Source organism: Nomascus leucogenys, chromosome 4, assembly GCF_006542625.1.
Source record: "Nomascus leucogenys isolate Asia chromosome 4, Asia_NLE_v1, whole genome shotgun sequence".
NCBI lineage: Eukaryota > Metazoa > Chordata > Mammalia > Primates > Hylobatidae > Nomascus > Nomascus leucogenys.
Window position 1 is genome coordinate 51,147,404 of NC_044384.1, and position 21,258 is coordinate 51,168,661.

The window sequence follows — 21,258 nt, forward strand, 5'->3', positions numbered from 1 at the left end:
TCTCTCACCTCAGCCTTCTGAGCAGCTGAGATGAAAGGCACATGCCACCATGCCTGGCTAATTTTGTCTTTCTCCTTCTTCTTCTTTTTTTTTTTTTTTTTTTTTTGGTAGAAGCTGGGACTTGCTACATTGTCCAGGCTGGTCTCAAATTGCTAGGCTCAAGCAATCCTCCTGTTTCAGGTTCCTTAATAAATGGCTGGGACTACAGGGGAGCACTATTAAGTTAATTTTTTCTTTGCTCTCTTTGTTTGTTTACTGTTTTTGTTTTTGTAGCAACAGGATCTCATTATGTTGCCCAGGCTGGTCTCAAACTCCTGGGCTCAAATGATTCTTTCACTTCAAACTCCCAAAGTGCTGGGATTACAGGCATGGGCCATTGTGCCTGACCCATAATTTATTTTGGCCCATAAATTATTTTGAGGCCCAAAATAATATATTCTTCATTCATGACACTTAATTTATCATCTTCATCTCAAAGTAATGTGTGCACCTATATAATGATAGAGAGATAAAGAAATATGATTATCAGATTTAATAATTTAAACCTTTTTTAAATTTCAGGGTGGGTAGCTGAAATTTTATAGTAAAGAGGGCCATAACCAAATAACCAAATCCGTAATATTTAAAGACATAACGCAGGGTGTAAGATGCATCAGTGCAGAGAAAGATGGGATGAAGCCATACCAGTTAGGAGATCACTAGAAAAGTATAAATGAATGGTCTCTGTTGCCAGTGACAGAAGACACTGAGGAAGTAGACCAAATATAAGAGTTAAGCAAAGTGAAGAGAATAATTCCTATGCCTCAAGTACAAACAGAAACAAAATATTAGAGGATAAGATGAAAGGCATGTATTTTGTTGTGTTAGATGCCACAAGCCTCAGATTATCAGTAACAGAAATGTACAGCCAGCAATTACAAACAGGATTCTGCAACATAAGAAATAAGTCAGTGCTAGAGACAAAACGTCATATGGTCATATTGTTTGAGTCATAGAATTAAATAAACTCACGAAAGATAATGGTATTTCATGATGTAAAAACATCCAAGGCACCAGTTAAGACCATCTGGTGTATTGATGAGAACAGTTGTGAAAAAGAAACAAACAAAAACAGAACAGAAGAGCAAAGTATCATGGAAGCCAAAAGAAAATAGATTTTTCAAGAAGGCATGGCAGAAAGTTGCCATTGCATCTCTCTAAACCTGTGTTTCTTCTTTCTGGGGCCACAGCTAGAGTCCACTTCCCAGCCCCACCTTACAGTTAAATATAGCCATGGAAGTCAATTCCAAAGGCTGGAGTATGAACGAACTGATATTTGCTACTTCCACACCTGGGTCATAAAAATCACACCTGTGATTCTTGGCATTTATCCAGCTGGAAAACTTTTAAAGCAATCTTGGCAACTTGTTGAAGAAGGTAAATATTGAAGAAGGAAGAGCTGCTCCCAACCTGGGCCTCAGAATGAAAGTGTGGAGCCCAGCACACCTGCTATTGCCATTTAAATGACTTAGGAAACAACTAGCACATCTTTGGTAGATGAATTCCACTTTCACAATTTTCCTTGTTTTCATTCCCGGGGATGAGCTGTATAACATTCATTTTTTAAAATCCCCATGGGTCCATTACATGAGTGAGAATTAAAATTCCACAGTGTTTAGCCATCAGTGAAATTGTAGGATTCGTTTGTCACAGGAGTGAGGCTTTCTTAACTAGCACAGAAAGGTTATTTATAAGTGCTGACTGAAGAAGATGAGGAGTGAAAGGTCTTGAGATTTAATGTTCTTCAGGGAACAGTTTCAGGAAAGTGTGGAGAAAAAGTTAGGTTTTCACAAGTGAAAGAATGATCGGAAACTGTAGAAGTGAAGGCATTAAATGCAATTTTGGGGAAGGAGGGTTACGGAGAGGTGGAATTTTGTGCTGAATAGAAAGTAAGACATGAGACAATAAACTAATCAGAACACAGGGTCAAACAGGCTTTTTGTAGGGTGGTGGAATAGTAACAATATCTAAATGAAGGACAGGAGGAAAGAGGTGCTGCAGATGGAGACATTGAAAATGCAAGAAGAAAGATTTACAAGGCAAGACCACAAAGTGAAAAAAAGAGAAGAATGTGAGAACCGGTAATGCTTTTAGCCTTTTACAGAAAAAGTAGGGCCTTTCTTATTCCTTAACAGGTAGGGAGGTGATAATGAGAAAGGGTGGGTAGACTAGAAAAGGGTTGAGATTCACTGTGTAAATGGGTGTCATGTATGCCCTAAAAATGCCTCTCTATGGACTCCACCTATGACTCTCTAAAGCCCACACAGAAGTCCCTATTGCCGGCTCAGTTTAATCTACCATGTAAAAAATGCCAAGTGTCTTTTATCCTCCGGGGTTGTGGTGAAGGAGGAGTTCTTCTATAGCAATAATAACTACAAAAAGAAGTATTTGTGAAGTTTATTAACATCTGTTTATATCACAAGTTTCATCCTGAGAACTCTTAGTTATTCCACAAATGTTTTTTAAATGTCTACCACATACTATGACTAGGAGCACAGTCAAGAAACAACAAATAAGTAAACAAACAAATAATTTTAAATTGTAAGTGCTATGAAGGATATTATCATTTAAAGAGAGACTAAGAGAGGCTGTACGGGGGAGAATAACCTTTCAGTTTACTTGCCATCCTATACTAAACGTGTTCTACTTATAAATTGGAGGATTATGAAAAATGGTAAGTGAAGCTACAATCAATTCAGTGATTTGTCGAAAGTTATACCATTTTGGCCATTCATCCTAATTTCTGGCATCATTTTTAGAGCCAATTTAATTTCAGTTAGACCATGTTTGAACCTGTATAATTTCAGAAAATTTGTAAATGCTTTAAAAATATAGTTTTGTTGTATGTCCCTCAATAAGGTATCTTAACAGTACCATATTAAGATACTCTTCCCTTTATACAAGTTGATAGCTTTATTTTAAAAGTTTTGTTTTGATAAGATGTATTAAAATCATATGCATACACTCATATATGTGTATATAATTTAAACATAAATATATATTAAAATTTAATAGTGAATTTAAACAACATTATGTAACAACAACATTTCTTGGACTGCTGTTTAGCATCCTTTGTTTATCCTTGTGAAAAACTTCTTTCAAGGGTGTGTGATAATTCATTTTCAAGTAACCTGCTCTCAGTGCATGTGAGTTCCTAAGAAAATTCTTTGGAGAACCAGATTCACAATGTATTTTTATACATTTGCTGAAATAAATTATAAGAGATAAATCACAGCAAAGACAGTAAAATGTGAAATAAATAATATTCTATGTGTGATTGATTTACTTTTTATCTCTAGAGGCATTATTTTTTCTTTATCTGCTGTGAAGCTTTAGTCAAATGACCAGCAATATAAAATGTTTATGGTTTTTTGGATTGGAATTACAGTTTCTTGACCTATCTGATTCAGGCTAGATCCTTGTCACAGTTTTTCATTTTAATGAATAGAGAAAACTTGTGAGAATGCTTAGATGCTGCTTTTTTACACTGGAACCTCAGAGAGTTTGAAAAAAAATTTCTTTTCCAAACACAGCTACAATTCACACAGATTGTATTCATGTCCATAAAAGATAGAATATATTTCAAAGTAGCACTCTGATTTTCAATGGAATAAAATAATGACTTATTTTCAGAATATGTCCAATTTTAATATCATAAACTTTAACTCCTTACCCAGACTTCCAAAACAATATGTAGAGAACTGAATATGTAAACAACTTCATATGCTCTTTTCTTTTTCCTACAAGAATCTCTTCCCCGTTTAAAAATTCTGTGCAGTCATGCACTGCATAACATCGTTTCAGTCCACAACAGACTGCATATACAGTGGTGGCCTCATCTGAAGATAATGCAACTGAAAAATTCTTATCACCTACCGACGCTGTAGCCATCATTAACATCGTAGTGTATAGTTCTGAAAAGAGTGACATCTCCTCAACAAGATCCTCAGGCAAGTCCATCAGGAGGCACTCCAGAAGAAGGCATCGCTATTACACAATATGACAGCTCCATGCATGTGCTTGCCCCTGAAGCCTTTCCAGTGGGAAAAGTTGTAGTGGTGAAAGATAGTGATATTGATGATCCTGACCCTGTATAGGCCCTGTATCGGCCCTAGGCTTATGTGTGTGTTTGTGTCTTAGTTTTTTTAACAAAAAGATTTAAAAAGTTAACAAAAATTAAACATTGTTAAAATAGAAGAAAGCTTATAAAAGTGGATATTTAAAAACTTATTTTTTAAAATTATACTTTAAGTTCTGGGGTACATGTGCAGAATGTGCAGGTTTGTTACATAGGTACACACGTGCCATGGTGGTTTGCTGCACCCATCAACCCGTCATCTACATTAGGTGTTTCTCCTAATGCCATTCCTCTCATAGCCTGCCACCCTCCGACAAGCCCCAGTGTGTGATGTTCCCCTCCTTGTGTCCATGTGTTCTCATCGTTCAGCTCCCACTTATGAGTGAGAACATGCAGTGTTTGGTTTTCTGTTCCTGTGTTAGTTTGCTGAGAATGATAGTTTCCAGCTTCATCCATATCCCTGCAAAGGACATGAACTCATCCTCTTTTATGACTGCATAGTATTTCATGTTGTATATGTGCCACATTTTCTTTATCCAGTCTATCATTGATGAGTATTTTGGTTGGTTCCAAGTCTTTGTTATTGTGAATAGTGCTGCAATAAACATATGTGTGCATGTGTTTTTATACTAGAATGATTTATAATCCTTTGTGTACATACAGAGGAATGGGATTGCTAGGTCAAATGGTATTTCTGGTTCTAGATCCTTTAGGAATTACCACACTGTCTTCCACAATGGTTGAACTAATTTACACTCCCACCAACAGTGTAAAAGCATTCCTATTTCTTCACATCCTCTCCAGCATCTGTTGTTTCCTGGCTTTTTAATGATCGCCATTCTAACTGGCGTGAGAATGGTGTCTCATTGTGGTTTGGATTTGCATTTCTCTAATGACCAGTGATGATGAGCTTTTTTTCATATGTTTGTTGGCCACATAAATGTCTTCTTTTGAGAAGTGTCTGTTCATTTCCTTTACCCACTTTTTGATGGGATTGTTTTTTTTTCTTGTAAATTTGTTAAGTTCCTTGTAGATTCCGGATATTAGCCCTTTGTCAGATGGATAGATTGCGAAAATTTTCTCCCATTTTGTAGGTTGCCTGTTCACTCTGATGATAGTTTCTTTTGCTGTGCAGAAGCTCTTTAGTTGAATTAGATTCCATTTGTCAATTTTGGCTTTTGTTGCCATTGCCTTTGGTGTTTTAATCATGAAGTCTTTGCCCATGCCTATGTCCTGAATGGTATTGCCTAGGCTTTCTTCTCGGATTTTTATGGTTTTAGGCCATACATTTAAGTCTTTAATCCATCTTGAGTTAATTTTTATATACGGAGTCCAATTTCAGTTTTCTGCATATGGCTAGCCAGTTTTCCCAACACCATTGTATTAAATAAGAAATCCTTTCCCCATTGCTTGTTTTTGTCAGGTTTGTCAAAGATCAGATGGTGATGTGTGTTGTTATTTCTGAAGTCTCTGCTCTGTTCCGTTGGTCTATATATCTGTTTTGGTACCAGTACCATGCTGTTTTGGTTACTGCAGCCTTGTAGTCTAGTTTGAAGTCAAGAAGCATGATGCCTCCAGCTTCGTTCTTTGGCTTAGGATTGTCTTGGCTATATATGGGCTCTTTTTTGGTTCCATATGAAATTTAAAGTATTTTTTTTTCTAATTCTGTGAAGAAAGTCAATGGTAGCTTGATGGGGACAGCATTAAATCTATGAATTATTTTGGGCAGTATGGCCGTTTTCACAATATTGATTCTTCTTATCCACAAGCATGGAATGTTTTTCCATTTGTTTGCGTCCTCTCATCTTTCCTGGAGAAGTGGTTTGTAGTTCTCCTTGAAGAGGTCCTTCACATCCCTTGTAAGTTATATTCCTAGATATTTTATTCTCTTTGTAGCACTTGTGAATGTGAGTTCACTCATGATTTGGCTCTCTGTTTGTCTACTATTGGTGTATAGGAATGCTTGTGATTTTTAACACTGATTTTGTATCCTGAGACTTTGCTGAAGTTGCTTATCAGCTTAAGGAGATTTTAGGCTGAGATGATGGTGTTTTCTAAACATACAATCATGTCATCTGCAAAGAGGGACAATTTGACTTCCTCTCTTCTGATTTGAATACCCTTTATTTCTTTCTCTTGCCTGATTGCCCTAGCCAGAACTTCCAATACAATGTTGAATAGGAGTGGTGAGAAAGGGTATCCTTGTCTTGTGCCAGTTTTCAAAGGGAATGCTTCCAGTTTTTGCCCATTCAGTACAATATTGGCTGTGGGTTTATCGTAAATAGCTCTTATTATTTGGAGACAGGTTCTATCAATACCTAGTTTATTGACAGTTTTTGGCATGAAAGGGTGTTGAATTTTATCAAAAGCAGGGGATGTAATCTTAGTCTCTGATGAAACAGACTTTAAACCAACAAAGATCAAAAAAGACAAAGAAGGGCATTACATAATGGCAAAGGGATAAACACAACAAGAAGAGCTAACGAACCTAAATTTATTTGCACCCAACACAGGAGCACCCAGATTCATAAAGCAAGTTCTTAGAGACCTACAAAGAGACTTAGACTCCCACACAATAATAGTGGGAGACTTTAACGCCCCTCTGTCAATATTAGAAAGATCAACGAGACAAAATTAACAAGGATATTCAGGACTTGAACTCAGCTCTGGACCAAGCAGACCTAATAGACATCAACAGAACTCTCCACCCCAAATCAACAGAATATACATTCTTCTCAGCACCACATCGCACTTATTCTAAAATTGACCACATAATTGAAAGTAAAACACTCCTCAACAAATGCAAAAGAACAGAAATCGTAACAAACAGTCTTTCAGACCACACTTTTAAATATGAAAAGTTTATAGGGTAAAAAGTTACAGTAAGCTTAATTTATTATCGAAGAATAAAACATATTTCTGGTAAATTTAATGAAGCCTAAGTGTACAGTGTTTATAAAGTCCACATGAGTGTGCTGTTATGTCTTAGACCTTCATATTCACTCAGTAGTCATTCACTGACACACCCAGAGCAACTTCCAGTCCTGCAAGCTCCATTCATGGTAAATTCTCTATACAGGTATGTCACATTTGTCTTTTAAATCACATTTTTGTTGTGCCTTTTCTATGTCTGCCTGATTGCCCTGGCCAGAACTTAGATATTAGATACACAAATATCATAGTGTTAATATTGCCTAGAGTTTTCAGTACAGTAACATGCTGTACAGGTTTGTAGCCTAGGAGCAATCGGCTATACCATATAGCCTAGGTGTGTAGTAGGCTATACCATACAGGTCTGTGTAGTTACACTCTATGATGCTCACGCAATGACAAAAATCACCTAAAGATGCATTTCTCAGAGTGTATTCCTGTCATTACGTGACATATGATTTTATTCAAAACATTATGTCAGATTTATTTGCTTTTACTTTGTTGTTTTTATCTTAATGAGTCCTTAAAATAATTCATTGCACTTTGCTATTTTGTTTAATGTTTCAATATCCTCCAGTATGAATTGTATATTTCACAAAATGACAGACAAAAAATTGAATGAAACATTTTACCAAGTCTTAGGCAAAAAAAAAACAGCTTTAATTCTCAGGACATTTTGCCTTTTCTACCCCCAAATATCACTGTTTTAGATATGTTCTTAATTAGGACAAAAAGAATCATTAATGGTGGAAGATGGGAGTCATAAATTTCAATTAAATATCATATTTTTACTCTTAGTATCTTAAATTAAATTACTTCATTTAAATTCTTATTAATCAGGCTGAAAAATATGTATTATATATTTATAATATATAGACTTTGCATAATATGTATTATACTGAGAGCAGAAACGTATCAAAAACTAAGTAGTTACGAACAGTTTGAAATCCCTCAATCAGATAAAACACCTGTAAGCTTTTCCTAAGAGGAAATTATGAGTCATTATATATAAAGCCCTACAAAAAAGAAGGGAGCACTGTCTTATTACATATAATCTCTATAATTTTAGGACCAAAGCCAAGTTTGAACTGGGGATTATCACACAGACTATTTGTTTTGTTTTGTTTTCTCCATTCACTGATCTATGATTCTCACTGATGGAGTTCAAAAACATTTCATTAACTGCCCAGTATTTGTGATATATAAATAAAATGCATATTTTGAAATGAAGTATTGGAAGCCTTTTTAACTCTTTCAATATCTACATTAAAAGATAAATGCCAGGTTACAGATGCTTGTCTGGTCTACACTGAACATTACTATCCCGTGTGTTCTTTCCTTACCCATATATTATTTAGATCTCTCTTTTCAACTTCTGGACATACATTTCTGTTGGGATCTGAATCAGATGAAGCAGCAATTTTTGCATTGGGTCACCTGTATGGACAAGGGAAATTCTGGATGACGACCGTAGCAGCCTAGATCACTATGAATAAATGCTTACTTCACCCACACACCCCTATCTCTCCATACTGTCAGGCTTCTTGACTTCAGTCTGGGTCATATGACTTGTTTTTGCTGACAGGATATTAACAAGATTGAAATGAGCTTGCATGATTGATCTTACTCTCTTACACTTCTGTCATTGCTATGGAAAGAATATATTCCTGATAGCTGGCTGGTCCCAGAATATTGAAAGACATTTGGAACAGACCTGAATTCATTCTACAGCCCCAAGCCAAACCCAGTCCAGCTCAGCTTAGTTCTACAAAACCACAGCCAATTTGCAGACAAATGACTGAGAAATAAATGCTTTATTTTTACACCACTGAGTTTTTGTGGTTATTTATTATTCAGGGATAGCTATTTAAAATCAGAACATTTGAGAAAAGGTGACTGAATCATATATTTCAAAGGAGAAGAAAATAGACAAACCTTATTATCGCTGATTTTCTAGGATCAGAAATTTTCTTTCAAGTTACTCTTACGAATGTTTTCTTTTTCTTTTTTTCTTTTTCTTTTTTTCTTTTTTTTCTTTTTTGAGACAGAGTCTCGCTCTGCTACCCAGGCTAGAGTGCAGTGGCATGATCTCGGCTCACTGCAGCCTCTACCTCCTGGGTTCAAGCGATTCTCCTGCCTCAGCCTCCCGAGTAGCTGGGACTACAGGGGCGTGCCACCATGCCCGGCTAATTTTTGTATTTCAGGTAAAGATGAGGTTTCACAATGCTGGGCAGGCTGGTTTCGAACTCCTGACCTCGTCATCCACCCGCCTCGTGGGATGGCATGAATTCCATTTTATAGAGGAAGAAGCTGTCTTGGAAAAGTTAAATGAATTGCCCTTGTCCACACAGGTAACCCAACGCAGAATAGCTGCCTCAACTAATTCAGATCCCAACGGAAAGGAATGTCAAGAAGTTGAAAAGGGAAATCTAAGTAGTATATGAAAAGAAGGAAAGAAAAATACAGTGGATAATATGACAAGCACCTGTAATCTGACACTTATCTTTTAATCAAGGATGACAAGTGAGAATATTTATTTAAATAACTTCAATGTTCATCATGCAATCATTACTCATAATATTCTCTAGATGATACTTTGGTTTTAGAGAAATGAGAATCACACACGGTACAATAAGAAGAATGACATTAATGCAAAGATACATAAGTGGCAGAAAGCAAAAAGCACATAAGGCAGTTCTTGTATCCATTGTTCTCACGAACTCTTTCTCTCAAATTGTGTATCTACTTCTGCTGAAGTTTTGCTGCTTGTTTCAAACTTGCCAGTCCATTGTGGATTCTGTAGTCTAAATTAAGAAGGGATATATTCTATTTGGTTTAGCAAATTGCTACTGTTTTACAGGTAAGAATTATTGTACTAAGGTGTTTTACAAATGGAATTCCACTGAGTCAAATCGAGTCCAGTTAATGGCAATCCTAGTCCACCTGTTTGAACAGGATGCTATGGCCAATGCAACCAGGAAGGCCTACTAGACATCACAGATATTGATCACTGTTTTTAGTGTGGCCAGTTACAGCCGTACTAAAGAACAGATCACCCTGATGAGGAATAGGAGATATTTATTTCCATGCACCTAAGTGAGTTCAGGTCTAAGTAGAGTCCTGTAGCTTTTGGTACATTCCTTTTTTCTAAATACTGAATATCCTAGAGAAAACTGGAAAACTAATGTCTTACTCCAATTAATCATAAAGAGCACATGCCATGTATAAATCTTAGATCTTATAAATTATGATTTGAATGCAAAACAATGTTGCTCCCTCAAGATTTTCAACAGCTTCCAAAGATGAACATTTTCTCCAGAATCAGGCTATTATCCACTACTCTAACAAAAAGAGCACACTGATGGGCAGAATCACCAATTTATGAGGGAAAAGACTTTGTATAACAGTGTTATCTGTGATTCTGCCTGTTCCTTTAGGCCTTCTGATGCTGGAAGATTAATTTGCCTTCAGAGAAACTGACAAGCATTCATTTACCGAATAATGATTTTCTAAATTCATAATTTATCTTGTTATATGATGTCACTAATTAAGTAAAGCTATAATTTACAAGGTTGAAAATTCTTTTCAGCTAGTCACTGTCATTGGTTTGATGTAGTTGTACGGGAAATGAATATTTCCCTACACAGTACATCCTCGGGTTTAGAGACTGCACAAAAAATAAAGCCAGGGTCCCTTATGTCCTTTTCATCATAATATAAACCGCATTATAAAGGACTTATCTGTAAATATGAGGCCACAAGGAATATTAAGGAAAATATAAATGTGACCCCTCTAGGTATTTGGAGAAAGTAAATAAACGTTTTGAAATACGCTCTAGGAAGGCAAGATATATAAGAACAAAAATAATAAAACAAATAATGTTGTGAAAAGCCAATTCAGAAAAGAAATTGGAGTGGTATTTTATCTAAAAGAGTTTTAATATGTCCATAGCCCATGGTTCATCATATTCATAGTGTGTCTTTTAAAACCAGAGAGAAAATGGAGTATGCTAAGAAATCTAATAACCAATGTTGTAAAAGTAAATCTCAATCCAGACTAAGGATGGCCTTTGCATAGTGAAAACGTTCTCAGTTTTAGAAAGTTTTTCTTAAATGTACTAGTTTTCTGAAAATAAAATCAAAAGATGCCACCGCCAAAGAGTATACATTGAGCTTATGTTCCAGTCATCATAGGAAGAAAAAAGTCATACAAGTCTTGATGCTGGCTTTCTGATAAAACAATAAGGCAATACTAAAAGATGTTTGACGGCATCTTAAAGACCAAGTAAAAGAGTATTATTGATAAATTAACACAGGAGTATTATTGATAAACTAGCATTTATTTACATATACCAGTTCCTATTTAAGGGGAAAAAGTCACTATATATTTTCTCCAACCTACTGGAAAACATATTATTTTTTGAGCTGTTATGTTAAGATTTATGTCTGTGGACATTTCCTGAAATAAACTCCAAATCTATGACATTTATCTAAGTATATAGGCCAGGAAAAAATGGGAATATTATCAAATTAATTTGATTCGTTAGGACCAGATTCCTTATACTTTTCGTGGCATGATTCTGTGAAATGGCTGGTAATTTTTTAATTAGTCCTCTTTTATGGGCCCTTAATATCCTACCAAGTGTACTTGAGCTTTATTTTGCTATTTCTTACTGTTTTATAGCCATGGCCACTTTCTTTTTCCTTTTTTTAAAAATTATACTTCAAGTTATGGGTTACATGTGCAGAACGTGCAGTTTTGTTACATGGGTATACACGTGCCACGGTGATTTGCTGCACCCATCAACCCTTCACCTCCATTAGGTATTTCTCCTAATGTTACCCCTCCCCTAGCTCCCCACCCCCCACAGGCCCTGGTGTGTGATGTTCCCCTCCCTGTGTCCATGTGTTCTCATTGTTCAACTCCCACTTATGAGCGAGAACATGCGGTATTTGGTTTTCTGATCTTGTGACAGCTGAGAATGATGGTTTCCAGCTTCATCCATGTCCCTGCAAAGGACATGAACTCATCTTTTTATGGCTGCATAGTATTACATGGTGTATAGGTGACACATTTTCTTAAACCAGTCTATCATTGATGGACATTTGGGTTGGTTCCAAGTCTTTGCTATTGTGAGTAGTGCCGCAATAAACATACGTGTGCATGTGTCTTTATGGTAGAATGATTGATAATCCTTTGGGTATATGCCCAGTAATGAGATTGCTGGGTCAAATGGGATTTCTGGTTCTAGATCCTTGAGTAATCGCCACACTGTATTCCACAATGGTTGAACTAATTTACACTCCCACCAAGTGTAAAAGCGTTCCTATTTTTCCACAACCTTTCCAACATCTGTTTCCTTACTTTTTAATGATCACCATTCTAACTGGCATGAGATGGTATCTCATTGTGGTTTGGATTTGCATTTCTCTAATGACCAGTGATGAGCATTTTTTCATATGTCTGTTGGCTGCATAAATGTCTTCTTTTGAGAAGTGTCCATTCATATCCTTTGCCCATTTTTTGATGGAGTTGTTTGCTTCTTTCTTGTAAATTTGTTTAAGTTCTTTATGGTTCTGGATATTAGCCCTTTATCAGATGAATAGATTGCAGAAAGTTTCTCCTATTCTGTAGGTTGCCTATTCACTTTGATGATAGTTTCTTTTGCTGTGCAGAAGCTCTTTAGCTTAATTAGATCCCATTTGTCAATTCTGGCTTTTGTTGCCATTGCTTTTGGTGTTTTAGACATCAAGTCTTTGCCCATGCCCATGTCCTGAATGGTATTGGCCAGGCTTTCTTCTCGGATCTTTATGGTCCTAGGTTTATGTTTATTTAAGTCTCTGATCCATCTTGAGTCGATTTTTGTATAAGGTGTAAGGAAGGGGTACAGTTTCAGTTTTCTGCATATGGCTAGCCAGTTTTCCCAACACCACTTATTAAATGGGGAATCAATTAATTTGATTCATTAGGACCAGATTCCTTATATTTTTGGTGGCATGATTCTGTGAAATGGTTGGTAATTTTTTAATTAGTCCTGTTTTATGGGACCTTAATATCCTGCCAAGTGTACTTGAGCTTTATATTGCTATTTCTTACTCTTTTATAGCCATGGCTAATTTCTTTTTCTTTTCTTTTTTTTTTTTTACACTCTAATGCCAATTTATTTTCAAAAAGGGCTCTGTGTTATCCTATAGTTTGCCTTTTTTTGTATAATTGTACAAACTTTGAAAGTTACATAAGTTGTAATGATCTAATATTATTAATAGCTATCCAAAAACCACTTTCCCTCCCTCTCAACAACCATCCAGGGGGAAGTAAAAGTCCTGAAAAGAGACCAGTTCAACATGGCCTCTACCCTGGCAGAAACAAAAAGTGAAAAGAGAAGAAAACAGAAATTAACTAAGAGGTGTTGCCAGTGTCTCTCAGGAGTGGAGCCCTGGCTGTCGCCAGGGGTCATGAAAGGCAGAGCCTGCAGCATGTAGTACAGCAGCCGGGAGACCTTGCAGCCTTATCTTCCTCACCCCCACACATCCACATCCCAACTTAGGTGTCATGGAAATCCTTCAGCAGGGTTCTCCTCCACTGCTCAGTTATATGCATCTGGTTCTCCAAGTCCCCTCTGTCATAGCAGTCTGCATGCTCCACTTTCCATGAGAGGTTTTCAATCTCAGCCTCCCGCTCAGCCTGCTGGTATTCAAACAGCTTCTTCCTGGGTCCAGACTCCATGTAATATGCATATGGGTTGATGTATTGCAGGGTGTACCAACACTTGGCCAGGAGCTTGGCTGCATTCTGTAGGTACTGCCAGTCAATCCATGTCCCCAGATTGTTCATGACCCTCTCCTGAATATTCTCGTGAATCCGCTGGTATGTCTGTGCCTCTAGCTGCAAGCTTTTGTTGTGGTTTTCCCACCTCTCAAAGTAGAATAGTACTTCTTGAGGGCTTCCCTCGCCTGGGCTTGTTGGCGCTGGTTCACAATGTCAGGATTCTCCTTGTAAGTACTGCACTCATATTATTCACTGCCATGTGCCTTCCAATCTCGTAGATATGTCCAGCAGAAGTCGTGTTTACATTTGGAGCATTGCATGTGATTGCAGCCTCCATTCTTCTCAATGCAGATGTTGCATTTGGGACAGTCTTTAGTGTGAGCACTAATGTAGTCAGCTGTTTCAGAGTCGTCTGCACACTTCATGAGCCGTTTTTGGATTGTGACGCAGTCTGTGGGTGAGCGATATATTTGATGACACTTGAAACAGAAGACCTCGTTGCACCTATTGCACTATACGCGGTGAGCTCTAGGCTCCTGTACCCGAATAACCATGAGGCAGTCTGCACCAGGGCACAGCTGGAGCTAGTAATGACTCTTCACATAGTCCCTGAAGAGGTAGCACCTGTATTTCTCTCTCAATTCTTCATTGGGAAGCAATGGATATACAAAGTCCTCTGGTGTATGAAGTGGGACAGTCCTGAGCCATGCAAGAGACTCCCACGCCCACACCATCCTTAATGAGAACTGAGCAGTGCTGCTCCCAGCAGCTGCAGCAAAACTGGTGCTGACAGACCAAGGAGAGTAGGTTTTTCTTTCCCGCAAACTGCATACACACTGCACAGTGGTGAGGGGGATGAGACGCGGGAACATGTTTTGATGGATTAGGCTGAACTCGAGCCTCAATGAGCAGTTGAGCAGAATTGGACTTGTATCTGTCCAATCTCTCTGAAACTTGCCAGTGGAAATTAACTAATATAAGTTTAGCAACTGAATGAGATAACTTTAGGACAGAGGCTAAGATGGTCATGTGCTCATTCAGGGCACCCTCAGATTTCTTGTAGGTCAGGTAAGTGAACTGGTACTCCTCAGGATCAAAGGCATCAGCCCCCTGCTGCTCCACATCTCTGGGTACTCCCAGGTAATAGTCCTCTATGTCCCCAGGGTCTTTATCCTCTTCTTCTTCCTCTTCCTCACAATTTGAGTCATAGTGCCTTTCACTGCTGTCAGACACCTGGCTATTCATTTCCACGGACATTTTAGCATCCAGCCAAGTTGCAGAAAAGCAGTTGCTTTTTCCCCCTCCCCCAAAAACTACTGCTTTCTCAAGTGCATTAGTATTTTTGTTTTCTGTAATTCTTAGAGATCTCTCAGGCAGATGTCACCCAAATACTCTATGTAATATGATTTCCATCTGGAGCTGTGGCTCCGCGGCCACTGAGCCCGAGCGAGCCAGACCGAGTCAGGCTGGGCCAGAGGGATCTGATTGGGGCCCAGCTGCAGCAGAGGCAGAGGTGACTGGCCAACGTCGGTCCAGCCATGGCCACTTTCAATAGGTTTAGAATATAGTGCATACATATTGAGAACTATGTTACATATAAACGGGTCAAAACATGTGTTTACCTTTTATATTCCCTAATTAGCATTTGGAAGGGAAAATTTTCCCAAACATATACTAATAAATTGCACAAGCTGCACATATCACTAATACTCTGAGATCCTGTTTTCTCCAATAAGAAGTTTTAACTTCACAGTTGAAATTCACTGCTTGAAGCTATGTACAATGTGAAAGCTCCATTTAACTAAGATCATTTATGCATATCACTTCTAGATTCTTGGGCATTTTAAAGTCAAATTATATAGCACTCGTCAATCAATTAACCACAGACTGTTTCTGGATGCATACACTTATGCATAGATAAGTCTATGTAGAAAACAAAACAATACAGGGAAGTGAGTCATGCACTAAATCTGGTGAGGAAAATATGCCTAAATAGATAATTATAGTATAACATAATACATCTTACAGAAAAGGTAGATACCAGGTATTTTAAAGTTCAAAGTTTGAAGCTTTTATCCTGCTGAAGTGGAAGGAGAGATTCTAGAGATTCTTGGGAAAGCTTTAGAAAAAAAGATGACATTTTAGCTGAGTTAAAAAGAGTAACTGTAGTTTATTTGACAGCATAGAGGAGAGAAAGAAGAAATTCTGGGCAGAAAGGATAGCCTATGGAACAGCAAAAAGGCATAGAGGATAAAGACATAGCTGTGGAGAAGAAAGATGTGAATTTTATTCTAGCCTTGTCTGTTTATCTTCTTGCCACATTGGACAGCTTATGTAGCCTCTCAAATGCCCTATTTTTTCTTTTTAAAATGAGGATAATGATTATACCTCCCTCTTAAAGTTGAGCAAAAAATAAATGAGATAAAAATGTAAAATATTTGATACATTCTCTCTTATAATTCTAGTGTGCAAATACTCCTTTCATTTCTTGTGGAGGTACTGAACCAAGTAATATAAGTGGAAAAACTACAGGATAGTTCAGTATAGCATGGGTCGTGTAAGAAATGAGTGCAAGAATGGTAACATTCATTTGGATGTTTGTGGTAATGGATAGGAATACCTATGAAAGACTTCAAGCAGAAAGAGATGTGATCAGATTTTTGTTCTAGCTATCTAACATTGCTGGCAGTGTGAAAAAAGAATAAATGAGGCTGGTAAGTAAGGGCAAGGACACTATTGAAACAATGAGGAAAACTAAGAAAGGAGGTACACATCAGAGTAGAGTGCGGCAGAATCTTCAAGGAACTTAACGAATGATTGCCCAAGGAAAGAGAAAAGAGAGGCAGGAAGAAGTCAGAGAGAGTTAGTCTAGAAGAACTTCCAAATGTCGGGCTCTAGTAACTCGGTGAAATAAGAACAGATAATATTACAAGAAAAAAATACAATAAACTGCAGACTGTTATGTTGTTCTAACTACCGGGGCTATAGGAACACGAGCTGAAAATGGTTTGTGAAAACTAGAAGCAGAGGGATGACCTCACAGGAGAAGATGGTCCTGAGTTGGGCTTTACATATAAATAAGGTGCACACTGGGAATAGAGAAACACAGTTATTAGATGAATTTACAATATGAATGCACTAAGCTGGATCGACAAAACTTTGTAGTACCATACGTCATAGGGTGCTTTATGTATTTGTTTATATATTTATTTATGCTGCATCAGATTCCATAGAACAAGGGTCCCCAGCCCTCAGGCGGGAACGGGTACCATGGCCTGTTAAGAACCTGGCCGCACAGCCAGAGGTGAGTGGCGGGCGAGTCAGCATTACAACCTGAACTCCGCCTCCTGTCGGATCAATGGTGGCATTAGATTCTCATAGGATCGCAAACCCCATTGTGAACTGCACATGCAAGGGATCTAGGTTGCGTGCTCCTTACTAGAATCTAACTAATTAATGCCTGATGATCTGAGATGGAACAGTTTCATCCTGAAACCATCCCCCCGCCTCAGTCCATGGAAAAATTGTCTTCCATGAAGCCAGTCCCTGATGCCAAATGAGTTGGGGACCGCTGCCACAGGGAACTGAAGACAGCTAGTGGCTTCTATATACCCAATCACTGTTGGAAAGAGTGAAGGTTATCATAAAATATTTTGAGGAAAGGATGCATTAAAATACAAATTCAAATAATACAACATAGCAGTATAAAATTTACCAAAAGTTGGAAAATTACTTGTTTTCTGCAAGTCATTTTGAGCAGACACTTGGCACCTGGGAGGTAACAAAGCAGGCCTTTAAACAGATAGGTCTTAGAATAATAGTTTTACTTCGTTAATGAGTTCTATCATATTCAAATTAGAATGACAGATCTATTATTTCAAACAGAATCATCTATAGACACATTATTTTCTCAAGTGTTTTATGCAGTATGACAGTGGTCATTGAATCGCTTTTTACAAGGAGAGTCCTTTTTACTGTTTTTGCTAGCCTTTCGGGTTAAATCTTACTATATTTTTACTAATAGACATCCTACATGGAATATAATACTTAAAAGTTAAATGTTGGCTGGGAGCGGTGGCTCACGCCTGTAATCCCAGCACTTTGGGAGGCCAAGGTGGGTGGATTACCTGAGGTCAGGGGTTCAAGACTAGCCTGACAAACATGATGAAACTCTGTCTCTATTAAAAATACAAAAATTAGCCAGGCATGGTGGCAGGTGCCTGTAATCCCAGCTACTCAGGAGGCTGAGGCAGGAGAATAGCTTAAACCTGGGAGTTAGAGGTTGCAGCGAGCAGAGATTGGGACATTAAACTCCAGCTTGAGTGACAGAGCAAGACTCTGTCTCAAAAAAAAAAAAAAAAAAAAAAGGAAGGTAAATGTTAATTGACGAAGTAAACATATAATTCAATCAGCAGCAATAAAACCAATATGACTTTAGTTTACATCATGAAAAGTGGAAGAATGAGAAGTTCAAATATAATATGATCAATGGTGAAGCAACTAGAGATATTGCACCCAGGCAGAAAAGATTTATAAGGGGACATGGCAGTTGTACTCACATATTTAAAACGACTTCATCAGAAATTGGAAATAAATGCTTTACATGACCCCGAAGAATAAAACAAGCTTGTGCTTGAGAGTTATAGGTTGGTTTCAGTAAAATATGTGTAAGAACTTTGAAAAAATACGAATGAAATGATTTTCATCATGTGACATTCATGTCTATATTTCTGAAAGCTCGAAAAAAGTTGAATGATCGCTTTTCTGGGTTTTGTAGAGGTAACACATTCCAACTTGTTCCAAGGGGCTCCATCACTCACCAGGAAACACCTGACATATGTTACATCCCTTTGGAGCTTCTTATTCATTGTAAAGCTGAAATAATATTACATATCCTGCAGCGGAATTGTGAAGAATATAAATGTTTGGCAAATCAGAAAATGACTAACACTAAATAGGCATTTAACACAGGCTAGTTGAACATGAATATGAAAGATTCAACTGGGTTTATGACAAGCACCACAGTTAAAAGATAACTCAAAGAATAAAGCCATCAGGTTTAAAAATACCTATTAAAACACTGGCATATAGAGAAATCCATATATGCCTTATTTTATGAAAATACTTTATGTCTTTCATGAAGCTTTATAGTTATATATACACTGAAAGACACCAGTCTTTCCTCACCCCAACAGAAATCTGGAGCAGAAAGAGTATAATATCAATAAACATTAAGTTCACCTGCATACAGCAACAACAATAAAATAAATTAGTTAAATAAGGTGGTAGTTTATTTCTCTCTTAGATAAGAAGAAACTCTGAGAAGGTAGTCCAGTTCTGGTGTGGCAGCTCCATATTCTTCAGAGTCCCAGCTTCCTCCCCTCTTGCTGTTCTAACCATCTTTATTGTCCTGCCCCATGCTGAAAAATAAGTGTTCATTTTCCAGTCATAATTTTATGCATTTTGGTCACTGGGAAGGAAAAGGAGGGAATCCAAGAAGCAGATTCAATCACCCATTCTTTAACAGTAGACGAGTTTTGAGAAATGCATCTTTAAGTGATTTGGGTGTTGTGTGAACATCATAGAGTGTACTTACACAAACCTAGATGGTATCCATATCTATATCTGTATCTATATCTATATTTAGATCTATATCTACATAGAAATAAGATGTCCCAGCACCATTATTTTCCCTACTTGATCTGCAATGCCAATATCAATGCCATAAATCAAGTTTCCGTATATGCGCATTATAATCTTACTAGCCCACCATCATATATGCATTCCCTAGTTGACTGAAACATCCTTATGCAGCACATGACTGTAGTGTAGACGCAAAATGCTTTCAATGACTTCTTATTGGCCAAAACATAGTCATTGATTAGGTCTCTGTGCAAGTGATGCCGGGAAATAAAGTCTTTCAGCTGGATGGCAAAATGTCCACTGAAAAATTGAAGTTCTTATTGGAACGAATGGCCCAAGATTATTGGATTGGCACCTCTGCCACAAGTGGATGTACTCAAATATAGAATTTTCTTTAGGAAGTAATTTTATACCTGAACAAATGTAGGCTTTAATTCCCAGAGATTCATATGAGTTAGCCAAAATTATTTTCCCCTGAAAAACATTTTTTAAAAAAGTGACCACCAATCCAACAATATGCTAGAAAATGTCAAAAGACATTTTATCAGTTTATCTGGTACTCAGAAATATGATTTCCCACCATACCCACTAAGATTAACTAACTTCAAATATCATACTCTAGCCTTGACAACAAAATTTACTAACTTGTGGAATTATTAGTTATACATCATTTGGAAACTTAAAAACTATGTATTTAATTTTCCTAGTTTTAGAATAGTAAGGTTTTTTATAGCAGTATTAAATAAATAAGATAAAATATGTATATATAGTTCATTCCCTACTTTTAAGAAAATCATGCCATTACCCTACAGAAGGTATTTATTCTTATATATTTGGTTAGAGGATAATTCACTTCAAAATAATTCCAATAGAAGTGTCTGTATCATGAAAGATGATCCAAGATACAGGATCATTTCACAGGGATCAAGATAGCTATCCTATATATACAGATGACGTTTCTTCTTACTGTGACTCTTTTGTTAAGTGTTTAAGTTACAATGAAGCCATATTTATGCTTATAAAGAAAAAATTAAGTTTTGGCTGTATACTCAAAAAGTAATGCTTACGAAACAAAAGAAAACATTTTACTTTGTTTTAAAATTTTCAAATAATTCAGTTAAAGAGATTTTAAAAAATAATTCATAAGTATAGAAGATATCACTCACCTAAAATTTATTAATTATGAAGCTGGCAAGTGTTGATTTTTTCTTTATGTAATACTTCATGAATTAACTTTACAAACTGATTTATGATATACTATTATTTCTCCTAATACATTTCAAGAAATATTTATAATATAAAAAATATTTTATTTAAAATTATAAACATTTTTAACCTCACTTAAACTACCAAGGTAAACTAATAAGGTAACCATCAACATTGATGCACAAATAATTTTTTAATTATCTGTCCAATTCTCTCCTTTATTACACACTTATTTCAATTTATTTGAAATAGAAATTTTCATAGTATAAAAAGGTAACTTTGGAGGCACTGGAAATATATCCATTATCTGAGATATGAAAATATCTAAGAATAAAAGTATATTTTTAAAAAAGTTTTAGAAACATGCTTAACATAATATAACTGGATGTTAAATCTGCATTGAATTCAGTCATTAGAAAATGATGAAGTTCTAAAATTACCTACATTGTCATTTGCTTAATAATGTGGGAGAATTCTAGCACTCAAAGCTTCTATTCTTTGACTTTAACGTAATACGGGAAAACTTCATTATAATGTAGTTTTCAAAACATATCGCCAATTTTTAAAATAAATTCATTTTGCTATTAAGCTAA

General features: G+C 36.7%; 1 pseudogene; it reads right to left on the reverse strand.

Annotated features, from left to right (window-relative positions):
* Positions 1-13,546: 13,546 nt before the first annotated feature.
* Positions 13,547-15,073, reverse strand: LOC100593313 (annotated as a pseudogene).
* Between the last annotated feature and the right edge of the window lie 6,185 nt (positions 15,074-21,258).